This window comes from Lissotriton helveticus, chromosome 1_1, assembly GCF_964261635.1.
Source record: "Lissotriton helveticus chromosome 1_1, aLisHel1.1, whole genome shotgun sequence".
Taxonomy (NCBI): domain Eukaryota; kingdom Metazoa; phylum Chordata; class Amphibia; order Caudata; family Salamandridae; genus Lissotriton; species Lissotriton helveticus.
The window spans coordinates 1998927918-1998954343 of NC_136057.1; positions in this window are offsets into that span (position 1 = coordinate 1998927918).

Consider the following 26426-nt stretch of genomic DNA (forward strand, 5'->3'; position numbering starts at 1 on the left):
GCGAGTTAGATAAATGTAAAAAAGAGTCCATATTTACTAAATCGGACTGTTTTGAACTTGTAAAGACACAGAGGCATATTTATGAGAGGCTTGCCTCGCGTTTGCACCAGGCAACGTGGTACATGCATGACGCAAACCTCTAAGTAGGGTTTTGAAGCCACACAAAGCCATTTTGAGTGGTTCTGAGTGGCTTCATATATCTGGAGCTGGGGCACTGGAATCGTGCTGCAGGAGAGGGCCAGATCATGTGGTAGGCAGGGCACAAGTCCTAAAAACAGAAGTGGGGGACACTGTCACCGAAAGTGATGTCACAACAGGAAGTGACGTCACGAAAGGTGGCTTGCACCATCGGGCTCATTGCCTCCCCTCGCTCACCTCTTAGATGCAATTGCATCTGAGAAGTAAGCGCGTGAGAAGCGCGCCGTGAGCTCCGAGCTCTTCGTCCCAGAGAGGCCAAAGAGTGAAGTCTAGCTGTTTGGCAGGGCAGGGGACGGCGTCCACCCGGTAAAATAAGTGGGGGGACGCCGTCCACCCACGTGGTACCCCGACTTATTTAGGCTTCATTTGTCATAGATGGGTTTCTAGGGCATTGTAATTGCACTCTTGAAAAATAATCAGCAGGATTTTAATTTTTCCCTGGACGGCGAATAATTGTGTAGTTGTATTTTTGTTATCTCAGACTCCATTGCTTAATACGAGGAGGCATCTTGGCTTTAGGATTACAAAATATTGTCAATAGTGCTTTATGATCATTCATTACTGTGGAAGGCTTTCCGTATAAGCAAACATGGAAATATTCACAAACCCACACCACTGACAAGCTTTCTTTCTCATGTAGTGAATAAGCATATTCAGTATGTGACAAGCTTTTACTGGTGCAAGCTACAATATCCCGAAGGACAGATGGCTGTCCATTGTGCTGTGCAAGATTTGCGCCTAACCCGACAGGGCTAGCATCAACTACAACCTCTGTATGAAGCTTAGGATCAACGTAAGCCATTTCAGTGGCATTCTCGATGGCTAGCTTGATTCTCTTGAAACTTTCCTCGCACTCACATGACCATTGACAGACCAATTCTTTTTTGTCAATTCTTGTAACGGTGTACTGACCGTGGCAAAGTCTTGTATGAGTCTAGAACAGTAACTGGTCATCCAGCAGAATGAATGTAACATGGACATATCTTGTGGGGGATTCGCATTACATAGCGCTTGCACTTTGGCTGGATCAGGTGTCATACTCCCACCAAAAAAGACATAGACAAATAATTAATTTCAATTTTGTCTAAAAAATGACATACCTGCATGAAGGCTTTTTCATGCTCTTTTTGAGTAGCTCCAAAGACTAATATGTCATCACTATAGTTGAAAACATTTACAACAGGTTAAATGAATTGGCAATTGACATCTTGGAAAAGTACTACAGCAGAGGATACGCCAAAAGTCTGTTGCTTATAGCGAAACAGACCAATGTGTTTTTCTAAAGGTTGTAATGTACTGCAATTCTCTTCAAGTTCCAACTGGTGATATCCTTTGTTTAAGTTGAGTCGAGAGAAAAACTTTGCAACCATTCAACTGAGTTATCATATCTGCAATGTGCGGTCCTGGATATTGTTCTTTCTCAATTGCCTTGCTAGCCTTACATATGTCAACGCAAATGTGTACAGTTCCTTCACTGTCTCTTTTAGACACTGCCACTATGGAAAAAACACATGACGTTGGCACAGTGCAGCATTCAATGATATCATGTTTGAGCAACAAATTAAGTTCTCGTTCAACAGCTTCTTGCAAGTGAAATGCAATTCTTCTGTGTCTTTGGACAATAGGACGAATATCCTTGTTTATATGTAACTTTACTTTCATAGTCTTGAGCTTTTCTAACCCACAAAATAATGAAGGAAATCTACTTACTTTTTCATGATGAGCATTCATATTGTAGTGCACTTATTTCAGCAGCAGTGTTGAAACTGAGCAGACAGCACTTGAAGCTGTACCTTGAAGTGCATGAATGGGTGCTTTACCACTGTTTCATCATGGCTTTAAATGAATCTTGAGTTTTTAAAGGTATCAACATGACCCATGTATATACTTTAGTTTTCAATTGCGTAAGTTGTAGTAATGGAGACAATTCACAATATTTCTCCTCAGGCATAATGTTGATCGATGCTTCGCTACCAATAATAAAAAGTATTGAAAACCCATTGTTATTCTGAGGTAATCTTCGGACAATGTTTGTAGGTCACTGATGCTTTTTCTTGTTGATCTTTCTTTCATCTGTGTTTTTTCTCACATTCAACTAGTCCCATATGTGTGTCCCTCTCTGAAGTAAACATCGGCATTGCACAGTTATCATTGTCACTTTCACCTGAAACTGACACTGAGGTAGTCTTTGACAATGATTTTGATAATGATTAACTTAGTTTGACTTCGTTTGATTTTAATTTGCCTCAGTTGGTGTTACCGCTTGACCTTGTGGGAGCGCGCCAAAAATCACTGATGCAACTCTCGGACACACTTAGTTTTCCCTTCGCCTTACAAACTGTCACAAAATGGTTTGCTTTGCCACCGTAGTTGCAAATCTGTTCAATGACGTGACAGCTACCATTGTGTGGAAATGACAATCCACATCTGAAGCACATTTTCTTTTTCTGTGGAGACATCATTTTGTGTCCCTCAGCTTTGTGCTTTTCAAGTTCATGACTGACGCACTCTGGGCACCTCCGACCTCCATGTCAGCCGCTTGTCGATTAGCATGCTCGTCATCACCGGCAGGTGTGCCGACTTGCTCAGAGTTTCCTTCAGAAATCGTCGTCAAAAAGGATCTGACAGGCATCCATCTATCACTCTGAGGCGTGTAGCTTTCTTTTTTTTTTTTAAATATATTTTTATTGCAAAATTAGAAACCACAGGATACAAACAATCAACCATTGCACTCGTGACATCCCCCCGTCCACTAAGAAGTCCAAACCATACACAGCCATTCAGCCCGCATCCCGGGGGCCGGGCGGCATGTCATTACATTTAATAGGAAAAGCACGGTGCACGTCCCACGGGGACCATGGTCGAAAAGTCGTTGTACGTATCTGCTTTTATCCCCCCCCCCACAACAACATCTCCGTCAGCCATCCCAGAGGTAAACAGTGACACCGCTCGTATCGGGGCCTGCCCTAGGTGCTATCGTTCGTTCCCGCCTGGCTACTCCCTCCAGCCCTTTCATACTCCACCCTGTACCAACCATCCTAGTAGAGTCAAAGCACCCAGGCGGCTACCATCCAGTGGCTTCCGTCCCACCCCGAACCCTCATGAACCAGTCCCCCCCAAGGCCCCCCCCCCTGGCAACTGCTGGGCGTACGCCTCGTCCTGTCAAGTTAGATGGAACCACCACAGTGCGGAAGATAGCACTTCTGTGTTCGCCCCGTGGTGTCCACCGGTTTAGTTCTCCCCATCCTCGTCGTCCACAAAAGAATCACGCAAGGCCTGCACCACTAGCTCCCATGCACGCGCCGCTTCCAAAACTTTCTCATTCCCCATCTTAACAGCCTGCCGCATCCGGAGCACACTCTCACAGGCAGACCACCGCAGCAATTCATTCTTCCATCTACGCAGCGAGGGCCCCCCCCTGGACTTCCAATGCCACGATATCTCCCTCTGCGCCAATATCAGACCCAGATCAAGGAACTTGCTCGTCACCTTGGTGCGTTTAGTGTGCGGGAACCAGAGCAGCAGGCACGCCGCCATGTCAAATTCCACCTCCCTATCTGTCACTACATTCAGGAGTCCCCCTACCTCCGCCCAATAGGTCCCCAATTGCGGGCACTTCCAAAACAAATGATCCATGTCCGCTCCCAGAGACGAACACCGTGGGCAGCGAGCATCCGGCACCTGGAAGTACCGCTGTAATTTCTCTGGAGTTAAATAGGCCCTATGAAGCACATAGAAATGCACTTGCTGAAAGCGCGCATTTCTCGTGCCCTTCCACGTGCGCCGCAGGATGTGTCCCCAAGCCGTATCCGGTATGTGCCGGCCCACACTCTCCTCCCATTTAGCCTTGAGCCCCAGGAGTGGCTCCAGTCCCTCATTCAACATCCTATTATGGAGGCACGTCACAGCTTTGACCGTGCCCGCCGCCATCACCACATATTGGCACGCCATAGTCGTCGTGGGTTCTACGAGCCCCCCCTTCCAGTGCTTCTGTATGGCAGCCACCACCGCCGCGTGCAGGAGGAACCCCCCGTCGGGCAGCCCGAACCGGTCCCGGAGCGTCTCGAACGGTGCCAAAGCCCCATCTACGTACAAGTCGCCTACCACCTGTAGTCCCGCCTCCTCCCAATCTCCTCCGTGCGGCAAGGCCGTCAGCATGCCGATCGGGATCTCCGGCGCATAAGGCCGCGAAGCCCTCGCTCTCCGAAGGCTCCTCTGCCAACACAGCCGGAGCGTCCTTTCCTCCATAGTGAGGGCCCGCAGCTCAAGCCTCTGCTGCATGACAATGTAGGACAGCACGTGGCGTCGTATCCCTCGGTCCCGGTCCTCCTCTGGACCCCGGAACACCCTAGCTACGTTCTGTGTAAGAACCTGCAGCTGCGCCGCTAGATAATACAGCTCGAAGTCAGGCACAGCCATGCCCCCTTCAACCTTAGGGCGGAGGAGCGTGGTCAGGGCCACTCTACGGCGGCCGTGCCCCCATAAGAAGCCAATAATCATCGATCTCAGGTCTCTGAAGACCCCTTGGGGAATCCAGACAGGCAGCGTTCGGAAATAATAGAGGAAGCGGGGGAGCGCCACCATCTTCAAAAGGGCAATCCTACCCAGAACCGTCAGCGGGAGGGTCGACCAGAAAGACAAGCTGCCCCTCAGTGCCCGAACACAGCGTCCAATGTTGCCCTCCAAGAGGTCCGCAGTCGCGTGGTAGATGCGAACACCCAGATAGGTAAAACAAGATGGCTCCCACACCACGCCCAAGTCGCCGCCAGGAACGGGCGAGTCCGCTCGCAGCGGGAACACACAAGTCTTCGCCCAATTGACCTTAAGGCCCGACAGCTGGCCGAACTCCGACAGTAGCTCCATCGCACCTGTCAATGCCCGCGAGGTATCAGCCAGGTATAGGAGCAAGTCATCCGCATACAGCGATATATAATGCCACTGCCCGCCTCTCGCTATCCCCGCGTACCTGACACCCGACCTCGCATGGACCGCCAAAGGTTCCATCGCCAGAGCAAACAACAGGGGGGACAGAGAGCATCCCTGCCGCGTGCCCCTGCCCACCGGGTACGCCGCAGACACCAGGCCGCCCAAGCGCACCCTCGCCGCCGCCGAAGCATACAAGACCCTCGTCCACCTGCGGAACCCCTCGCCCATGCCAAACCTCTCCAAAACTCCGTCCAGGAACGGCCATTCCAAGCTATCAAAGGCTTTCTCGATGTCCACGGATAGGACCGCCGGGGCTCCCTCCTCGTCCAAGATGGCGTCCATTATCCCCACCAAGCGGCGAATATTCAACGCCGTGCTCCTCGTGGGTATGAACCCGGCCTGGTCCCTATGTACCAGGCCCGTCATATATGGGGCCAGTCTGGTGGCCAGTATGCGGCTCAGAATTTTATAATCCACCGTCAGCATGGATAGCGGGCGGTAAGACCTCACATCCGCAGCATCCCGGCCAGGCTTTAGGAGCGGCACTATCAAGGCCTCCCGCATGGACCCAGGCAATACCCCAGCCTCGAAGGCTTCAGCGTACACCACCAACAGCCTGGGCGCCAAACAGTCCGCATACCGCTGATAAAATTCAATCGGTAATCCGTCCACCCCGGGCGTTTTGTTGCGAGCCATATGCTTGATGGCCGCCCGTATTTCCGAGAGCGTGATCGGGCCGCCCAGTTCCTTCGCGTCTTCCTCATCTAGGACCGGAAGCTGCCTTGCCCCCAAGTATTCCGCAATGTCCTGGTCCCCCACTCCCAGCTGGCCCTGATACAGTTCCTCATAATATCCCCTAAAACATTCCAATACCGCTGCTTGGGTGTATACCATCTCTCCCTGCGCAGTACGAATGCCGAGGATCGGGGAGCCCCTAAGTTCCGGATTAGCCAGTCTGGCCAAGAGGGTACCCACCTTGTCTCTTTCCGCATGCGCCCTGATGATATATTGCCTGTGATCATAGCTACGTAAACGTTCCGTCTCAGTGGCGACCACTTCTTTCGCTTCTAAGAGCTGGGCCTGTAAGTCCGGTCTAGCTGGCCTGCGGCGCTCCAAGTCCCTCAACCTTTCTTCCGCTTTCATAAGGTCAGTCAACACAGCCGTGCGAGCATTCGAAAACCTACCCAAACACACTCCTCTCACCACCACTTTCATTGCATCCCATTCAGTGGACCTACTCGTGGCCGAGCCCTCATTCACTCCGAAATAGCTATCAATGCCTTGTCGAACCGTATCAGAGAACACAGGATCTTCAAGCGTTTCCGGCCGAAGCCGCCACATTGGAATTACTGAGCGCTCTCTCTGCCACTGAATGTGCACCAATAGGGGGTTATGATCTGAGATCGTTCTAGCCAAGTACTCCGCATGGGAGATCAGCGGGGCCAGGGATCCACTGCAGAGCACCGAATCAATCCTGACATGCAGGTCATGAAGAGCAGAGTAAAAGGAATAATCCCTGGTTCCCCTGTGCCGTTCCCTCCAGACATCCAGCAACCCCCACCTATCCTGCCAGTCCTTCCTGTGCGCGGCTAACCTGCGCACCGGGGAGTCCACCAGGGGGGGATGGGACCTATCCAGAACCACATCCGTGATCGAGTTAAAGTCCCCCCCTAGCACTATTGGGGCCGCCAGGAAAGAGGCCAAAGACCCCGAGAGGCTATCAAAATATCGAGCTTGATCAGCGTTCGGTGCATACACACAGCAGAAAACCACATCCCGTCCATATAACCTCCCCTCCACCGCCACAAACCTGCCATCCGGATCCACAGCTTGATTCAGTAATTGAAAGGGTATCCCCGCCCTCACCCAGATCAGCACCCCCCTGGCATACGCTGAGTAAGTGGTGCCAAACACCTGGCCCCTCCATCGTTTCTGCAAGGCAGTACACTCTTTCTTAGTAAGATGAGTCTCCTGGAGCATGGCAATCTGAACCCCCCTGCGTACTAGATATGCATGGACCTTATGACGTTTCACCATAGTTCGCAGCCCCCGGACATTCCACGTCAGGCATTTCAGATTAGGTAACGTCCCCATTCCAACTTCGTACAGTCCAAAGCAAATAACGAATGTTCACAGCCCCCCCAATGCAGTTGCCCCCCCCAAACACCCCCAAAACAGAAAAACTCCCCAAACCCCACTCCCCAGGACAGAGCTCACGAACCCAATGGCCGCCCCCATCCAAACCTAGAACCAACGTCCCACTCTCCTACCCTGTGGTCTCCACCACAGTCGGCCTTAAGGGCCCAAGGGGGTGAGTCGCCGCCGACCCCAGCAAGCGGAGCTCGCACCCCGCGCCTCCATCCCTCCCGAAACACTCAGCCTCCCCTCCCGGCATCCCGTCCTCCAACAGCAGGATACCACCCTACCGTGAAGTCTCGAACTAGCCCAGTCCAAACTCAGCTGCAAAAGATACCATCGGAAGTCTGTGGGGTCACCGTCGGCCCCTTCAAGCTTTCCGCCTCCGAGAGTTCCTCGCCCGTCTTGCTGCCTTCCCCTCCCGAGTCCGTTTCAGCCCGTTCACTGTTCTGTTGCGACCCTGTAATGGCCGCCGTCGCTGCGAGTGCATCCCTCTTCTCCGCCGCCATTTGAGCCTCCCGTTTCTCCCGCTGGCGCCTGTTGCGGGATCTGATTCGCTGCGATTGCCTCACCCGGGACCGCTTGGGTTCATCTCGTCTGCTTTTATGTGATCTGTCCGTCCCCGCTCTATACGACTCCAGCCAAAGCCAAACCTCATCCGGAGTCTGAAAAAAGTGCGTAGCCCCATCCATGATGATCCGCAACTTAGCCGGGTAGAGCAAGGAATACTGAACGCCTTCCTCCCTGAGTTCTTTCTTCACCGCCAAGAATGATGCCCGGTTTTTCTGGACCGCTTGGGTGTAGTCCGGGAAGATCGTAACCCTACTGTTCTCCACCTCATAAGGGCCCGACATCCTGGCCCGCTGTATGAGGAGATCTCGCTCCTTGTAGTGGAGGAGCCTCACCACCATCGGTCGGGGGGGGGCGGCCAATCCCCGGCGGGCGAGCAGGAACCCGGTGGGCCCGCTCCAGCGTGAAAAAAGGAGTGAGCCCCTCCGGCGCCACCACAGTGCGGAACCAGGTCTCCATATAGGCCACCGCATCCTCCCCCTCAATCCGTTCCGGAAGGCCGACGACCCGCACGTTGTTCCGCCTATTGCGGCCTTCAGCATCCTCCGCCCTCCGTTCCAGCGAGTCCAGCCGGGCCAACATGTCCGCAATCCTATGCTCCGCGGCCACCACCGATGGTTTCAGGTCCAGCAGCAGTTGGTCATGGTCCTTAACTCTGTCCGCTAGCTTCGCATGATCCGCGCGGAGCAGCCCTAGGCCCGTGGCCACTTGGGCGATGTCCTGGTGCAACGCGTCCTTAGTCGAGGCGATCGCATCAAGTATGGCATCCAATCGCTGGTTCAGCCGCTGTTCTCGGTCAAGCTCCGGGGAGGGACCCTCGCCCAGCCGAGTCGATGTCGCCGAGCCCTCCTCAGTGCATCTCACGGCCACCGGCCCTCCAGTCGCCGCCATTCCGGGGTGCTGCGTCACAGGTCCTGCAGCCCGCTGTCGTCAGCGCCCGTAGGCTAGTGCCAGGTAGTCGGGCACCAGGCAGAGCAATGTCTCCACAGAAACTCACAGGAGCAACAACCAGCTAGGTACACTCCGCTCTGCCGCCCCCCTCGGGAGCCTGAGGGGGAAAGTGTGGGTCTCCAGGCGGCAGCCAGCCAGGGTCCCCAAGCTCCTGGTGAGTCAAGGCAGCGTCACTCGACCCCAAGGCACAGCACCTCCGACCCCAGTGCCTCGATCAGCCGAACGCAGGGTCTCCCGCCAGTATCCCTCGCCAGACGGCGACAACTCGGCTCAGAGTTGGAGTTCGGGGCCCGCCGAACTCCTCGCCGCCATTTTCTTCGCACCCTCGGCAACACCTCAGCCGCCTCTTCGACTCGGTCTCCTCGGGGCCTGCAGTCCCCCAGCGGCTCACCAATAGTGTCCAGCTGTCCCCTCGCACTTCAGAGGGCAGGAGCGTCGTCTCCGGGCCGCCTAGGGTTCCGAAAGCAGGAGAATTAACGGGATTCTGCGCGGAGCTACGAGCTCACGCCGCCATCCCGATCGGCGTCCAAGCCACGCCCCCCGCGTGTAGCTTTCTTGTCATTAAATTCACTGAAATTACAGTGCTATATGAGGAGATCCAGTCTCTCAACCAATACATCAACGGTTTTACTTACTCTCTGGCGTTCTTGACTGAAGATATATCGTTCATAATCTACATTTGGCATTGGATTGAATTTGACATTCAAGCCTTCTTTGATGTGATTGTATGTCACTTCCCCATCCTGCGGTATCTGTTTTACAGCCTGCTTTACACACTTCAACAGCCATGTTCTTCAGATACTTGTAGTGGCAGTAGTGGGAACGGGGATGGCCGGGCAGGACAATATATATAAAATAAAACCTCTTACCTCCTCTGTCATTGGTTCGATCCAGAAGAAGGAAGCACACAGGCTTCCCTAAGCTAATCACAACACTGCAATGCAGTGTTGTGATTGGTCTGAGCGCCATGGTTCCGCACTCAGACAGGGAACCTGCGCATGTTCTTCACCGAAGCTGTGTATTACAGCCCAGTGGAGAACATGCAAAGTGTGCATGGCTGTTTAGCCGCTCCAAGACGGACGGCCAAGCAGTAATGCCCACTTAGTGTGCACAAACCACACCTCATCTCTGTCCCACCAGCCTCGCCCTAACTGGACCCTATAGCAACAAAAATAAAATGATAATAACAATGTTATGATTATTATACTTTTCCTGCTCTGAGAGCAGTGAGGTGAAACTCCTCCACCCTAGAGGAGCTGCACCTGTATTCGTGATAATCTTTTTGGCACCTGTTTTCTTGATTGCGTCTATGAAATCCTCAAAAGTCTCTATCCAAGTAGTCCATCTATTGCTAATATTGTATTTTTTGGCAGTATCAAATGATGATGGCGGTGTTAAGAAGGTAGCAGCAGTATAACCATAGGTGGACAACATTGGTCTCCCTAACGTGTCTTGGTGAACTTGCTCATGGAGGCCATCCCTAGAGCCTTTTGATGTGCGGACTTCAGGGTCGACCTTGACAGTTGGAGGAGGTTTGGCCTTGCCCTTGCTCTCCATTGGAGCTCTTTATTTCAATGGAGATCTATAGAATTGTCCTGAGCCCCCACTCGACAGCTTTTGGTGGTGGCCTTCTTTTATTATGAATACCTCTGCACGCACAACCTCTCTCTGGGACCACTCCACAGCAGGCAGTGGTTTGATTACTTTCTTTAGTCGTTTTGGTAAGTAGAAAAGTATTTTCATATCCGAATGATTTGATAAGCAGATAACATTATGATATTCAATTGGCTTTACGCTTAAATTTCTCTTTGTAACCCCCTGGTTGATCTCTTCTTCATAGCACATCAGATTACAGTTTAACTTCTTACATTCCTCTTTAGCATTATCACTTCATATGGTATTGTATTGTAATTGCATTTATATAGCGCTTACTGACCCTGAAGAGACGTCGAATTATGTGGTGGAGATGTTAGCCAGTTATTTGGATTGAGAAGGATAGTGGAGGGATAGAAGCAGGAAAAAGGTTTGCATTTATATAGCGCTTGCTACCCCTAATGGGGTGTTTAAGTGCTTTTTCCGCAAGTAGCACGCTACTCCGGAACCCATAAAGGATTAGTGGTGAATTAGTATTATGAAATATGAAAGTAATTTGAGTGGTGGATATGTTAGTCAGTTGTTTGGATTGAGAAAGATAGTAAAGGGATAGAAGAGGGATTAAGATTTGCATTTATATAGGACTTGCTACCCCTGTTGAGGTGTTGAAGAGCTTTTTCAGCGAGTAGGACGCAGCTCTGGAACTCATAAAGGATTAGAGGTGAATTAGAATAGTGAAATATGAAATTAATTTGAGTGGTGGATATATTAGTCAGTTGTTTGGATTGAGAAGGATAGTGGAGGGATAGACAAGGGGTAGAGTTTTGCATTTACCTGGCATTCACTACCCCTGATGAGGTGTTGAAGCGCTTTTTTGGCGAGTAGCACACTACTCTGAAATCCATAAAGGATTAATGGTGAATTAATGGTGAACTAGTACATTGAAATATTAAATGAATTTGAGTGGCGGACATGTTAGTCTATTATTGGGATTAAAAAGGATAGTGGAGGGATTGTAGAGGGAAGGATTTAGAACTTTATTTATTTTTATTTTTTTCGTTTTGGAGCATGACACATAGCATTAAATTGCATAGTAGCATGATACCTCTGTTTGTGGCCTTTTCATACGATTCTCGGCCACCGATGTGTAGATTTTCAATGATGTGTTTTATTTGTTTGCAAAACTTACATAGGCTGGCAATGCACCAAGAATCCACAGGTGCCAGCGTTAATTCTGCACTTCAACTGCGGCACATGTGGCATGCACGAGCAGTTTGCTGTACAATGGCAAACTCTCTGCAAGATTGCTCTCTGTAGTTACTTATCCCCTACTCATTGCCAGTTGTAGTTTTCTTCTCAGCCCAGGTACTCGTCAATGACTATGCCACACACAAAAAGTAATTATACACATCTTTATTCTTCAGCGTGTAAGCAAGAATTACATTTTCTAAACCTGCATTCACTTTAATACCCTCCAACACCCATGTCACAGGTCTACAGACATAAATAGCTCTGTCATTATTTATTTACACAACACTACACGTCCCAGCTATGTATTGAGTGGGATGTACTGAATGGCATGCCATGTGTTTCACTTACATATAGATCATCAGTTAAACAGATTCATCATGCTTGTGTGGGGTAGTATTTGTTACTTGCAGTGGCAGCTTGGAGCTTTGCAGATATTGTAGAATACAGTTGCCTGGTTTTTCAGCCACACCATGCAGTTGCATGGACAACTAATCACTATCAAAGGTGAGAATGCAGGAGTTTTACACCTATTGGGACTCTAGACATGCTAAGTCTCTGTCTCTCTAGTCTGATCTGACTGTCTAGCCAGAGTCCATCCTTGATCCTAAGGCTCTCTCATAAATGCAGATCCATCGCCAACCCACATTGGCCAGACAAAACTACAGAGAGATGTTTCATCACAATTGGTAACCTGCATCCTCAAATGTCACCAGCTGGCAACATATCAATCATGTTTCCACGATTATGACTACAAACACCAACCATAAGGTTCCTAGACTATATGTACAGCACACTGGATGATAAAGATTCCTATCTACTCATTCAACGAGACGTCCCAGTGGCTTTCAATACAGTTGATCAGGAACACCGCATGTACATCCGCGGCTAGGGTCTGATGTTGTAGGCTTAATTTCTATTCAGACACCATCATACTGAGAAGACTGGGGAACATACCTCAGGCAGGGCCCGTTAATTCATATCTGGAGCCCCAGAGTCTGGTGCTTGGGTCAGAGGTGTCCATCCCCCTTTTTCCAGATGATTCACAACTCTACATCAGAACTTCTCAATTGCCCTCTCTACCATACTCTCATCACACTTAAACTGGGGATGTTTGACAATATCCTGCAACTAAAGACCTCCAAAATGAAATAGTTTCTTCTTTCACACAAATAAAGTAACTAATTGGATTACTGCCTGCTTGAGTGACATACATAATAAGGACGGCGTTGACCTTTTCTTAGCACCCTCATTGAATTTGCTGGAATTCACGCTTAGCTCCTCTCTAACTGTCATCCATCAAAAAACATGAAAGAATCACCAAATCAGTGTTTGCTCTGCCTCACAGAACTAAAAAAAAAATTCCCCCTAGTTTCTTTAATGGGTCAATCTAGAAAAGCACCATTAGCTGGAATCCTTTAATCAACACAAGCCCCAATACAGCAGTGCTTCGCTGAACTGTCTGTCTCCTGTCCCTCTTATGCAAATACGATATTACCACACCCAGAAACAAAGAACTCCACTGGGCACAAATCCATGCAAGTATCTGATGCAAAGCCAGGTCTATCATCTACAAGGAAATCCAGACTTGGCTGATCTACTTAACATCTCAGGAGGCAGCAGAGGTCTGAGAAGCAGATCATCTTTACTCCTCAAAATACCCGAATTAAACCCTTCTGAATCTCAAAACAGGTCCCTCCTCAGTACAGTACCATCATTCTGGATCTCACACTGCCCAGCATCTCCAATGTGTACTACTGTGCTCTTATTTGATCCCTTAATGTTTCCACTGCCTCTACACGTATTTTATCTCTAGATATGCATTTTGAGTTCCCTGTAAAATGCACACAGGCCTCACAGTGAAAAAGCACTATAAAGACACAAAATACATAAGACTTTAATAATATCTCAAAATATATCAATGTATTTACAGGATGAATGGGAATTAAACAAATAGAAAGTACACAGTACACAATGAAAATAGAAATGTAATCCAGTACATTGGAAAAGCCAGTGTGACAGGATATACAAAACCTGTAATGTTCAAAATCCCTAACACGGTGTTCTTACTTACCTTCAGAGCAAAAGGAGAGTGTAATGACATTCAGAAAGTGATGTCACTGCATCCACGAATGTAAGCCTACCCTATGGATTTAGCGTTAATGGAGTTGGGGATATCACACAACCTGGGGGGATATTCACAAGGAAGTGGTGGAGAGAGGAGTTAGCCTTCTTGGCTTAACGCCTCTCTCCGCCACTTCGGAAAAGCAAGGCTGCACCATATTCACAAGGACATGGTGCAGGCTTGCGTTTCCCCCTGCGATGACGCTAAGTTTCACATCTTAGCGCCAATGCAGGCACCCTTGCACCAGAATGCAAGGGTGTCTGCAAGCAGGAAGGTTTGTTTATGTACAGGAAGGTGTTCCTTCCTGCACATAAACAAACCTAAAATGCCAGTTTGTAACTTACATGTGTGCTGCTTCATGCAGCACACATGTAAGTTACAAAACAGCATTTTTAGAAAAATGTTTGTTTATGTACATTTTCACTTTCTGTTTTTACTGTCTTTGCCTGTGATTGTTACAGTTAAAAATTGTAGCTTTAGCCTGCCTGTAATTGCATATTTGATCACCTGTGTTGTGTTTTAAACGTGTTGTTTTCCCTGCTCATGATTGCCTCCATTTAGTGTGTTGAATTGTGGGATTTGCAGTCCAACCTCTGTAGTTTGTCCCTCTCATTCCTTGGTGACAATTTCTGTTTTCCCTCCAAATTTCTCCTTTGCTCTGTGCTAAGACCTGTATGTTAAAACAGTGCACTCCCAGCCACCATTTTGTGTTTACAAGCCAGTGAGACCAGCCCCCCTGCCTCTTCTACATCAGAGGGTGCTTCTGTGAACTGTTTAAACTGTATTTACTAGGGCCTGTGCACTTCATTTTTTGGCCAGCAGAGGGAGTAAAGTATTATTCAAATAGTATTGTTAGATTTTAAGTTAGTGAGGCCCTTACCTGCTGAAGTCCAAAGTGTGGATTGAGCCTGCCTGTCTCTTAGGAGATTCTGAACAGGAGAAGCAGCTGCCCAGCCCCCACCCCCAGGCCAGCAGACCATTGGCTATTCAGCTACCAGGCAAGTGTGAGCCCTCCTCTCACACCTGCCCAGGCCCCTTAAGGCCTTGCTGGGTGCACCTCAAATCATTCTCCTCCATCTTGTGAAATGCAGCCTACCTGTGCCCCAGTTTGCAGTGAGCAGAGTCTAGGAAGTGGTAAGGAGACAAACGCTTGCTGTCTCTTCCAAAGACAAAAATGTATTTAAAAAACGATTTTCACTTTCTGTTTTTACTGTCTTTGCCTGTGGTTGTTACAGTTAAAAATTGTAGTTTTAGCCTGCCTGTAATTGCATATTTGATCACCTGTGTTGTGTTTTAAACTTGTGGTTTTCCCTGCTCATGATTGCCTCCATTTAGCGTGTTGAATTGTGGGATTTGAAGTCCAACCTCTGTAGTTTGTCCCTCTCATTCCTTGGTGACAATTTCTGTTTTCCCTCCAAATTTCTCCTTTGCTCTGTGCTAAGACCTGTATGTTAAAACAGTGCACTCCCAGCCACCATTTTGTGTTTACAAGCCAGTGAGACCAGCCCCCCTGCCTCTTCTACATCAGAGGGTGCTTCTGTGAGCTGTTTAAACTGTATTTACTAGGGCCTGTGCACTTCATTTTTTGGCCAGCAGAGGGAGTAAAGTTTTATTCAAATAGTATTGTTAAATTTTAAGTTAGTGAGGCCCTTACCTGCTGAAGTCCAAAGTGTGGATTGAGCCTGCCTGTCTCTTAGGAGATTCTGAACAGGAGAAGCAGCTGCCCAGCCCCCACCCCCAGGCCAGCAGACCATTGGCTATTCAGCTACCAGGCAAGTGTGAGCCCTCCTCTCACACCTGCCCAGGCCCCTTAAGGCCTTGCTGGGTGCACCTCAAATCATTCTCCTCCATCTTGTGAAATGCAGCCTACCTGTGCCCCAGATTGCAGTGAGCAGAGTCTAGGAAGTGGTAAGGAGACAAACGCGTGCTGTCTCTTCCAAAGACAAAAATGTATTTAAAAAACGATTTTCACTTTCTGTTTTTACTGTCTTTGCCTGTGGTTGTTACAGTTAAAAATTGTAGTTTTAGCCTGCTTGTAATTGCATATTTGATCACCTGTGTTGTGTTTTAAACTTGTGGTTTTCCCTGCTCATGATTGCCTCCATTTAGCGTGTTGAATTGTGGGATTTGAAGTCCAACGTCTGTAGTTTGTCCCTCTCATTCCTTGGTGACAATTTCTGTTTTCCCTCCAAATTTCTCCTTTGCTCTGTGCTAAGACCTGTATGTTAAAACAGTGCACTCCCAGCCACCATTTTGTGTTCACAAGCCAGTGAGTCCAGCTCCCCTGGCTCCCCCCTCTGCCCCCCAGCAACAGGGATTTTCAACATCGGAGGGTGCTTCTGTGAGCTGTTTAAACTGTATTTACTAGGACCTGTGCACTTCGTTTTTTGGCCAGCAGAGGGAGTAAAGTTGTATTCAAACAGTATTGTTAGATTTCAAGTTAGTGAGGCCCTTACCTGCTGAAATCCAAAGTGTGGATTGAGCATGTCTGTCTCCTAGGATATTCTGAACAGGAGAAGCAGCTTCCAACTCCCTGGCCATCTGCACCCTCTCACTTGGTTGAGAATGACCTGACATAAGTTGCTTTTGTATGTATACATATCTCCGAATTGTGCTGATGTTTATGTTTAAGTGGCCTCCAAATTCCATCTTGCCTTTCAATTACGATTATGCACACAATATTTCCAGGACAGGACTAATTATTGCGTTTCTTAGCTCAGCAAAAACATTGATAAAAAATGAAAATATTGTAACGCTCTCATTCCTTTCTTCCTGTTCTTGCCCTTATCCCTTTCCAGCTCATGTGCAGTATATTAAACTGAATGACCCTTTTCCCTTCTCTCTGTTCGTAGCTCCTTTCACTGTGTCTCCCCTCTTCTCAGATCTCAACATTTAATATGTTTGTTTGAAGGCTGATGCACTATCTGAATACGCCTTAACCCCTTCAGCGCTCATGACGAGTTCAGCTCGTCATGAGCTACGGCGCTCCGGTGCTCATGACGAGCTGAGCTCGTCATGACCGCGCCTGTTCCGTGGAACGCTCGCATGCTGGGCTGATTCCCCTGCAGTGCTGAGCGTTCCATTGGAACGGGTGTGGCCATGATGAGCTCAGCTCGTCATGAGCACCGGAGCGCCGTAGCTCATGACGAGCTGACCTCGTCATGAGCATGGGGGCGCTGTGCGCGCCGCCCCCGCCCCCCAGCACGGCGGGGAAAACAGCCCCGCATGGAAGGGGTTAAAGGAAACAGTTTTTTGATCTTCTAACTACTCAAGAAGGTTTAATTATACAGTGAAACTATGTAATGTTTTTCTTTTAATTCACCAACAAAGCTCTTTGTTAAACACTAATGACAAAGCGCAATCCTATAAGTTTATGACTTCCAACTAACTCTCACAAACCCACAGCTGACGAATAACTAACATCTAAAATAACTTCGCATGATCACCAGAGTTACATTTGCACCTAGTACGGATATGTTTGCATGCAGTAACTCTCAAATCTGTTTTTGTTGAAACTCCAAATCGCTTCTTTTGCCAGCACCTTTTACTCCTCTAAACTGAACCTTTACTCTTCCCTTTTTGAATTACCTCTTTCCTCCTTCGTGCACTTTCTCTGTCACGTCCACCATGGGAATTAGCTTTTTGGATGCTTTCTAGAACTTGCACTTCTAAATATAATAAATAAGTTTTGTAGTCGTCACTCCCGAACATCTCACACTGTGCACTCAGTGGTGTCCTACATCTGGATTTTTGAATTCCATCTAATTTATACTGCTGTATTACATATCTTGCAGCCATGAGAAAGCCCTGGTCCTACTGTTTTCGTGATACTTAAAACACTTATTAACTAAGGAGGAGTACATGCTCAAATCTTCAATGGACTACCTTTTTTAAAATTTGGTCAGGAAAATTTAAGCTGGAAAACCCTGATAATAATCCTAAGGCCTTCAGGGAATATGAAAATGATTTTCTTGGCTTCTTTGGTGATTATTATTTAAAAAAATATATTTGTATTAGTATTTTATTATGCAAACACATAACAAGCATGTCATTAAGAATCATCATGTCAAGCCGACGGCCATGATGGTCGTGTAGAGACCCGGCTCCATTGACCACCGCTCCCATATGTAATATCCTGGCAGATATCCTGTAAGCTGTGATCACCCCCTGCTTTGGGAGTGCAAGCGGCGTGCCTACCTTTTCCCCCGACTCGTCTCCGTGGCTCTGGGCAGGAGTGGCGACGTGCCTAAGTCTGGGGCCTGGTCCGAGGAGGAGCCGGGGATCTGCGTGTCTGAAGTGGCCGACCTCCAGTGCGACAACATTGGGGGCCGTATTTTGAGTCGCTCCAGCCGGAGAAATATATATCAATTCCCCGGAGCATTTGAAGTGTCCCGTTGCCCCCGCCTGTGGATCGAGGTGTGTGGGGAGGATCGCGAGCAGCGGGAATCATCTGCCCGGCCCCGATTGCTTGCTGCAGGATGGTGAGGAGCTGCGGCCGGTCACCTCTGCGAGGGTGCTTGCGGTGAGTTGCGAGGAACGCGAGTGGGGGTATTCCTTTTGCCCGGCTCCGGCTCCGTGAGGTAAATTCGGGGCTTTGATGATCTGTCTTCTGATCCCACCGCCTGAACAGTGCCGAAGTAGGCGGAGGAGATTACCTCGCACAGACGCTAAAGGCTGCTCCCGAGCGGTCGCTCTTTTTAAAACTTTTAAAGCTTTGAATAATACTTATTGTTATTATAGAATTTCCCTTGTGTCCGTCCCCCCCCTCGAGCCAGATTTTGCACACCTTAGGGGCTGACATTTATTTCACTGGCACGCTAGCACTTTTCTCAGTCTTTTCCCCGCTTCCCAGGTGGGGCTTGGCCGTCCTCTGGGCTAAGATCACCGGGTCCCGGGTTGCTGTAGTTGGCGGCCATCTTGGGTTGGGCGCTATTGGACGAGCACTCTAGTCGCTCTACTTAAATGGTCAGTCATGCTTCCGCACAGCGGACGCGGGCAGCGGACGCGCCGGAGTCGCGCTTGAGTCCAGCCCGTCTGCGCCCGTCCGTGCCCAGACGGGCACAGGGCATGTCACTCTGTTCAATCCTGTACGTCACATGGATCCCATTATCAGGTACTCTAAGGATACTCTGATGTCACTGCATGCCCCCAGACGCTCTGGTTGTAGCTATTGTTGGGTAGAAGGTACCCCCTATTTGAAATGTGCTCTCTGTTGTTCGGCCTGTGGCGCCAGGGACCAAACACAGTTATCTATGGCCTTGCTCAACTGCAGGTCTTTACCCTGCCATGCCACGGAAATCCATTCTCTGATTTTAGATCATAATTTGGACGTGTTGTTTCTAACAGAAACTTGGCTAACCCCTAGCTCTGGACCGGATATTGTAAAAGCCCTCCCGCCGGGATACCTCATATTTCATCAGGACAGGCCGGATGGGAGGGGGGATGGGGTAGCCATCTTGTACAGAGACAATTACATGTGCAAGGCTGTAAATTGCGGCATTAATAATTCTGAAAGCTGTCAATTTGTGCTGCGACTATCCTCTATTCTTTCCATATCAGGCCTCCTTCTTTATCGGCCTCCTGCTACTATGGGAAACTTTGTAGATTCCTTTATCGAAGCGGTGATACCATTAGCCGCTGCATCCTCTAATTTTGTAGTTCTTGGGGACCTGAACGGGCACTTTGATGACCCTCACGATGGATGGGCGAAAGACTTACAAGGCATGCTGGGCGCACTTGATCTTCGCCTTGTTAATGTCGGCGCCACCCATGAGAGGGGCCATCAGCTGGATGTTGTTTTCGCGAACTCGGAAAACCTGCTTGCCCTACATCCCTTGGCTCTTCCCTGGACTGACCACCGGTTGGTTCCTTTTAGGTGGCAGTTGGTGAAGGGGAGAGACCCGGTACCTCAACGGTACACAGTGGAACGTCTCTGGTCAAGGCTACCAGTGGAAAGCTGGGCAGCCGAGTTGGCAAGAACCTGTCCTCCCCCTGTTACTGACCCCACTATGGCGGATCAGCAGGTGGGCAATTGGCTCACTAACACTTTGGATTTGCTGATCCCGAAAAAGAGGAGGCCTCTCAGAGAAAGAAGAGTTGGCTCCGCCCCATGGTACACTCCCGAACTCAGGGTTCTTAGAACTTCATGCAAAAGATTAGAACGTGCATGGAGAAGAGAGCGGACCGACGAAAATCGGAACGACTACAAGACAGGGATGAGGAAGTACAAAGTGGCTTTGAAAGAGGCTAAAAAGAACTTTTTTAGTGACAGGATTGAGAAGGCAAGCAATTCACCAGGGGAATCCTTCAAGATCTTTAAAGAGCTGCTGAAGGCTCCTGTCCCTCCAGTTGTCCATGACAACCCGCAGGAGAAATGTGAGGAGCTGGCCGACTTCTTTCACTTGAAAATCGAGAAGATTTTGTCCTCACTGCCTGCGACGTCGCAGAGTTTGGAAATGGACGGCAGCCCAACAATAAGCCCCGTTGAGCTGCCCTCGTTCGGCCCCTTCTCAGAGGAGGAGGTTGAAAAAGTCCTGAAAAGGATGAAGAGTGGGTCTCCAAGTGACCCGGCGCCCATGACATTCCTTAAACAGGTAGCAAATGTTCTTTCCACTCCGCTTGCGGATCTTATTAACCTGTCGCTTGCCCAGGGCACAGTGCCTCAAAGGTGGAAATCCGCTGTTGTCAAAGCACTATTGAAGAAACCTGGATTAGACCCATCAAATCTGGCCAACTTCAGGCCCATTTCACTCTTGCCCGGCTTTTCAAAAGTCGCAGAGAAGCTGGTCAACTACCAGCTCTCTCGCCATCTTGAAGACCACCATCTGCTAGGGGACTCCCAGACGGGTTTTGCCCTGGTCAGGGGACAGACACAGCCTTGCTGGCAGTGGTGGAGGAAGCAAGGAGCATTCTTGATTCAGGGGGATCAGTGGCAGTGATCCTCCTGGACTTGAGTGCGGCCTTTGACACCGTTAATCATCAGGTGCTCCTCCAACGGCTGGCAGAGGTGGGTGTTAAAGGGATGGCCCTGAAATGGCTGAAATCTTTCCTCTCAGACCGGTCTTATCAAGTATGGGAAGGGGGAGAACAGTCCACCTTGTTCCCTCTTCAATGTGGAGTCCCGCAGGGCTCATCCTTGAGCCCTACCTTATTTAACACCTATATGGCTCCACTTGAAAGAGTGGTCTCCCCTTCAGGAGTGAAGATCATCAGCTATGCTGATGATACTCAGCTGGTTGTAGGCCTCACCCAGCTGGAGGAACAACCTGAAGTCCTCCATGACTGTCTTACTAATGTTCATCGCTGGATGTCCCAGTCCGCTTTGAAGCTCAACGGTGACAAGACTGAGCTGATGGTGCTGGGCAAGGCCAGTCCCTCTCTCATCACTAGTTGTTGGCCTCGGTCCCTGGGTGACCCGCCATCCCCCAAGAAGGAAATCAAGAGCTTGGGGGTTTGGTTAGAGGAAGATTTGTCCTTCAGGACCCATGCTAGGAAAACCGCGGGGGTTTGCTTTGGCTTGCTGCGATCTGCCCGCAAGGTGTTACCTTTGCTCCCTAATTCATCTAGGAAGCTTTTGATCCGTGGTCTAATTCTGTCGCGGCTCGACTTCGGGAATGCGCTATTTTTGGGCGCACCCGAAGCGACTTTTAAAACCCTCCAGCAGGTGCAGAACGCAGCCGCGAGGGTTCTGATGAATGTGCCGCGAAGACAGTCAGCTGCCCCCGCCTTGAAAGCGCTTCACTGGCTCCCTGTTAAGGAGCGGGTGAAATTTAAGGCACTATGTACGGCCCATAACATTTTGCATGGTAGGGGTCCTTCTATTCTGTCCGCTATGGCACGCCCCTACAAGCCCACACGTCCATTGCGCTCAGATCAAAGACATCTGATGCAGACTACAAGAGTAAAAAGAGCTCGCTCTGGGGGCCGACGTTTCTCGGTGCAAGTGGCGGCACACTGGAACTCCTTGCCCCTCAAGATCCGCGCTGAGCCCAATATCCTGCACTTTAGGAAACTATTGAAAACACACTTGTTTCCGGTGTAGGACTGAGTGATAGCCTTCCTTTCCTGTGTTCACTGCGCCGGGATGCCCCTGGGTAACTGCGCGCGATACAAATTTTATATAATAATAATAATAATAATAATAATAGGAGCGTGGGGGACGGCTTCCTATTGCCCGAATTGCCGACATAAGCTGGGAAGCAGCGGGGCAATATACCTGCTTTGAGCCATACATGCAGGGAGCGGTATGGTTGGTACTGCCGCCCCCCCTGGACGCAGATCGGCATACTGTGTGCATGGCCCTTGGGGGTTTGGTGCTTTTGGGCTTGAATGTGGAACTTTCTGAGAGCCATTGCCACGCCTGCTCACACTGCTGATCGGCCCTGACACCTGTTCTATTGGGTATTGAGGACTGGTAGTTTGGGCAAGAAACTGGAGACCGGTGGAGGGTGGGCGGCGCTTCGGTGGCCCGGTGGACGCTGGCTCGGCCCGGGATGAGTGGAGGCTGCTGATCGGTGTGCAGTGAACCGTTGGCCCCTGAACCCTGGAATATATTCCCAGGCCCTTTGGTGAAGTTGCTCACTCCGGTCGGTGCTAGTGGTAAGTTGCGGCGACATGTCGGCAAGACCGGAGTCGAACAAGTACCTACCGCGCTCCTCCAGGGGATCCAGGCCTGTCAAATCAAATAGGCCGGATAGGTATACCGTTTCCAAGGGATCCCCGGGGGAAGTGAAGAAGACGCCATTAGCGGGAGAGTGGGCACTTGCTGACCCGGTTGACCCAACGCTAACATATCTAATGGCAGCTATTAACGGGGTGCAGGCATCACTGGGTCAGAAGATGGAAGCCCTTGATGCCAAACTTGACAATGTCACGATCGAGGTGGGGCTGATCCGAGCGGACCTCGCAAAGACCAATGAAAAGGTCAAATCCCTTGAACTTAAATCTAATAGTCTAATTGATGATGTGAGTCAGTTGCAGCAAGAGGTGCAGGACCTTAAGACCTCAAGAGCTCTCACTGAACGCAAACTGGACGAGTACGAGGGAAGGGTCAGGCACAATAACGTCCGCATTCTTGGAATACCCGAAAAAACAGAAGGCCAAACGCCGGATTTGTTTGTCGAATCTCTGATCCTTGACCATCTCACACCCAAGGGCCTCAGTAACCTGTTCACAGTGGAGCGGGCACATAGAGTTCCGGGGGGTAGACCGAGACCGGGAGCGCCCCCTCGTCCAATGATAGCAATGGTCCTAAATTTTCAGGACAGGGATGTGATTCTACAAACTGAACGAAATGGACCCCCCTTGAAGTATGAAAACGCGACCCTCTCCTTTTTCCCTGACTTTACTCAGATGGTACAAAAACAGCGTCAGAACTTCCTCGTAGGTAAAAAAAAACTGAGAGACAAAGGACTTAAATATGCTATGATGTTCCCGGCCCGACTCCGAGTGGAACTTAATGGGAGAGCTTGGTTCTTTGACAATCCTGGAGGCGGCGGATTGGTTGGATAGTGTGGTAGCTACGGAAATGAAGGGCCAGGGCCGGGATGAGGTAGAGGAACAAGAATAATGTGCAACAGGGACACTGGGTTTATATTTTCCTATGGTGTGGTCGGGGGGTTGAGTGGGTTTGTAAAGTTCTCTCTAATTTTGTTATGGCTGCATAGGTGATGCAATGTATAGACCTGACATGGGGTGGCAGTGACGGAATGCGGCAGCGGGGTGAGATGGCGGGCGAGTGTAAGCCCTCCCTCTAGTTTCTACCTCTTGGTAGTTGTAGATTAGATTGGGGACGAGGGGGCGACAGGCACACTGCGAGTTGGGGATGCACGTAAGCGACAGGCAGGGGTGCAGGGTGGGTGGAGGGGGGAGAAGAGTTGAAGAAATGTTTGTATTACTATGTTTATTTTGCTCTATGTTTTGTGTTATAGTTGGCATCACTGTATTGGTTTGGACTAATGTGCAACAGACACCAGATGATTATCTTTCCCTTTTTTATGATAATGGGGGTAGTGAATTTAAGATTATACGTTGGAATGTTAATGGATTGGGGGACAAAATCAAGCGTAGTGTGATTCTTCAATATTTAAAACGTTGTGCGCCAGATGTGGTCTTACTCCAGGAAACGCATTTGATTGGGAATACATGCATGGCTATGCATAGGATGGGGTATAGATTGGTTGCTCATGCGGGGTTCACGTCTTGTTCTAGGGGGGTGGGCATCCTAATCCGAAAAGCTCTCCCCTTGGTGCTGGATTCCACGTGGATAGACGATAGAGGGTGGTATGTGGGGATTACGGGTAGATGGGAGGGGCGTGTCCTAACCCTCTTGTCGGTCTATGTCCCACCGGGTCTGCAGTCTACAACCTTTTTTGATCTTGGGAGGCTACTGCTTGAACTCCCTGTGGGTCTATTGCTTATAGGTGGTGATTTTAATGCTGTAGTTTCTGGAATAGTGGGCAGGTGTCCCCCGCGAGATACGGGACATGCTCAGAGATGGTTGCCTGACTTTATAGAGGCGATGGGCTTGGTAGACAGTTGGAGATTGTTTCATCCGGATAAAAAGCAGTATACCTTCCACTCAGGAGCACATAATAGCCTCTCCCGGCTAGACTATTGTTTGGTCCTAGCGGATCAGGCATCCTGTATTACAGAGGTGATGCATCTTGCGAGAGGCATATCTGATCACTCCCCATTGTGGATTCGATTCTGTATTGGATCACACGCTGCAGGTAGAATTGCTCCCATCAACCCGTGGTACATTCGAAACCCTAAGGTGCGCGGGGACCTCATAAAGGCGTTAGACAATTATTTTACTGAAAAGGAAGGGTCGGTGTTATCTAAGGTGTCACTTTGGGAGGCATTCAAAACAGTTATCAGGGGTCAAGCTTTGGGCTTAATAGCTGGAACCAAAAAAGTAAAGAATAAAGAAATTGTTGAGGTGGAAACTGAAATTGGCAGATTAGAGGACGATTTGGAGCACGGGGTGACACGGGACAAACTACATGTTTTAAGTCTTAAACAGCATGATTATAACTCGCTGGTTACAGATAGGGCTAGAGCTTTCGACAGGGAACAGAATGGGAGATTATATGATCTTGGGGATAAGGCAGGGAAGCTAATAGCGTGGTTGGATAAGAAAGAAAGAGCTGAGCGTGTCGTCCCGGAACTAGTTACAGATGAAGGGGAGGTAGTCACAGACCCCCAGAATATAGTAGACTGTTTTGCGAAATATTTTCATTGGGTTTATGCTTCAGTCTCGGATCGACCGGAAGAGGACTCCCATTTATTACTTCGTGATATACGGCTCCCTTGTTTGAGTAAGGAAGATTTTGATTTTATGGATAGCCCTCTAACAGCTGATGAGATAGCCCTGGCTATTCGCTCATTAAACTCAGGCAAGGCGTTAGGCCCTAATGGACTTCCAATTGAACTGTACAAACTGAAACCGGATAAATTAGCTCATTATTTAAAGGGTATGTTTGTTGAGGCCCGGGAGAAGGGGATCCTGCCTAGGGACCAGAGAGTGGCATCGGTGGTAGTGATTCATAAAGACGGTAAGCCCAGGGATAAATATACCTCGTATAGGCCTATTTCTTTACGAATGCGGAGCCCAAAATATTGGCTAAGACCCTTTCAAACAGATTGGTAAAAGTGATTAGCGGATTGATCCACCCGGACCAATCAGGATTTATACCTCATAGAAATACTGCACTGAATTTAAGGAGGTTGCATGGAGTGATAGCCAGAGCACATACTCTGAGGGAATCAGCGGTGGTCGCTATCCCTTGATGCAACCATGGCTTTTGACACGGTGGAATGGTCTTATTTGTGGGCGGTCCTGGCTAAATTTGGATTTGGCCCTGAATTTATTGGCTGGATACGGCTATTGTACATTGAGCCGCTTGCCCAGGTAGTAGTTAATGGACGAGTCTCGGCACCCTTTCTTTTAGAACGAGGCACGAGACAGGGTTGCCCTCTCTCGCCTCTCCTTTTCTCGTTAGCCCTGGAGCCCCTGGCGGCGTGGATCCGTTGGGAGCCATCAATCCGTAGAATATGATGGTCCCCAGAGTGGGAGGATCGGATTTCTTTATATGAAGACGATATTCTGCTTTATTTGACTTCTCCACGGAAATCCCTCATGGTGGTATGCGATGTGTTAACTTCTTTTGGTAAAAACTCTAGACTTTCCATTAACTGGGGTAAATCTGTGCTGTATGTCCTTAGTGGAGAGGCCCAGGTCAATCCGAGAAATTGTCATATCCAGGTTGCCAAGGATGGGTTTAAATATCTAGGTACTTCTGTTTAGTTGGATGCGACAGCTAGATATGTCAAAAATCTACTTCCCCCACTGGAGCGGCTTAGAAGTGACTCTGCGCATTGGCGACGGCTTCTGATTTCTTTGTTGGGACGGGCAGCCCTTTTTAAGATGATGTCCCTTCCTCGCTTCCTTTATGCCCTTCAGAATACTTAAGATGCAGTGCCTGCGAGTTACTTCCGCGAGGTAGAGGGACTTCAACAAAGCCTGTTGTGGGAGGGGAGACCCCGCATTGCTCTGGTCAAGTTGACGATCCCATGGTATGATGGTGGTATCGCCCTCCCGGACATCAAGCGCTATTACTGGGCCTCCCAGCTGGCTGCTATCAATCATGGGACTTATGGGCCAGTGGAGGATCCCGGA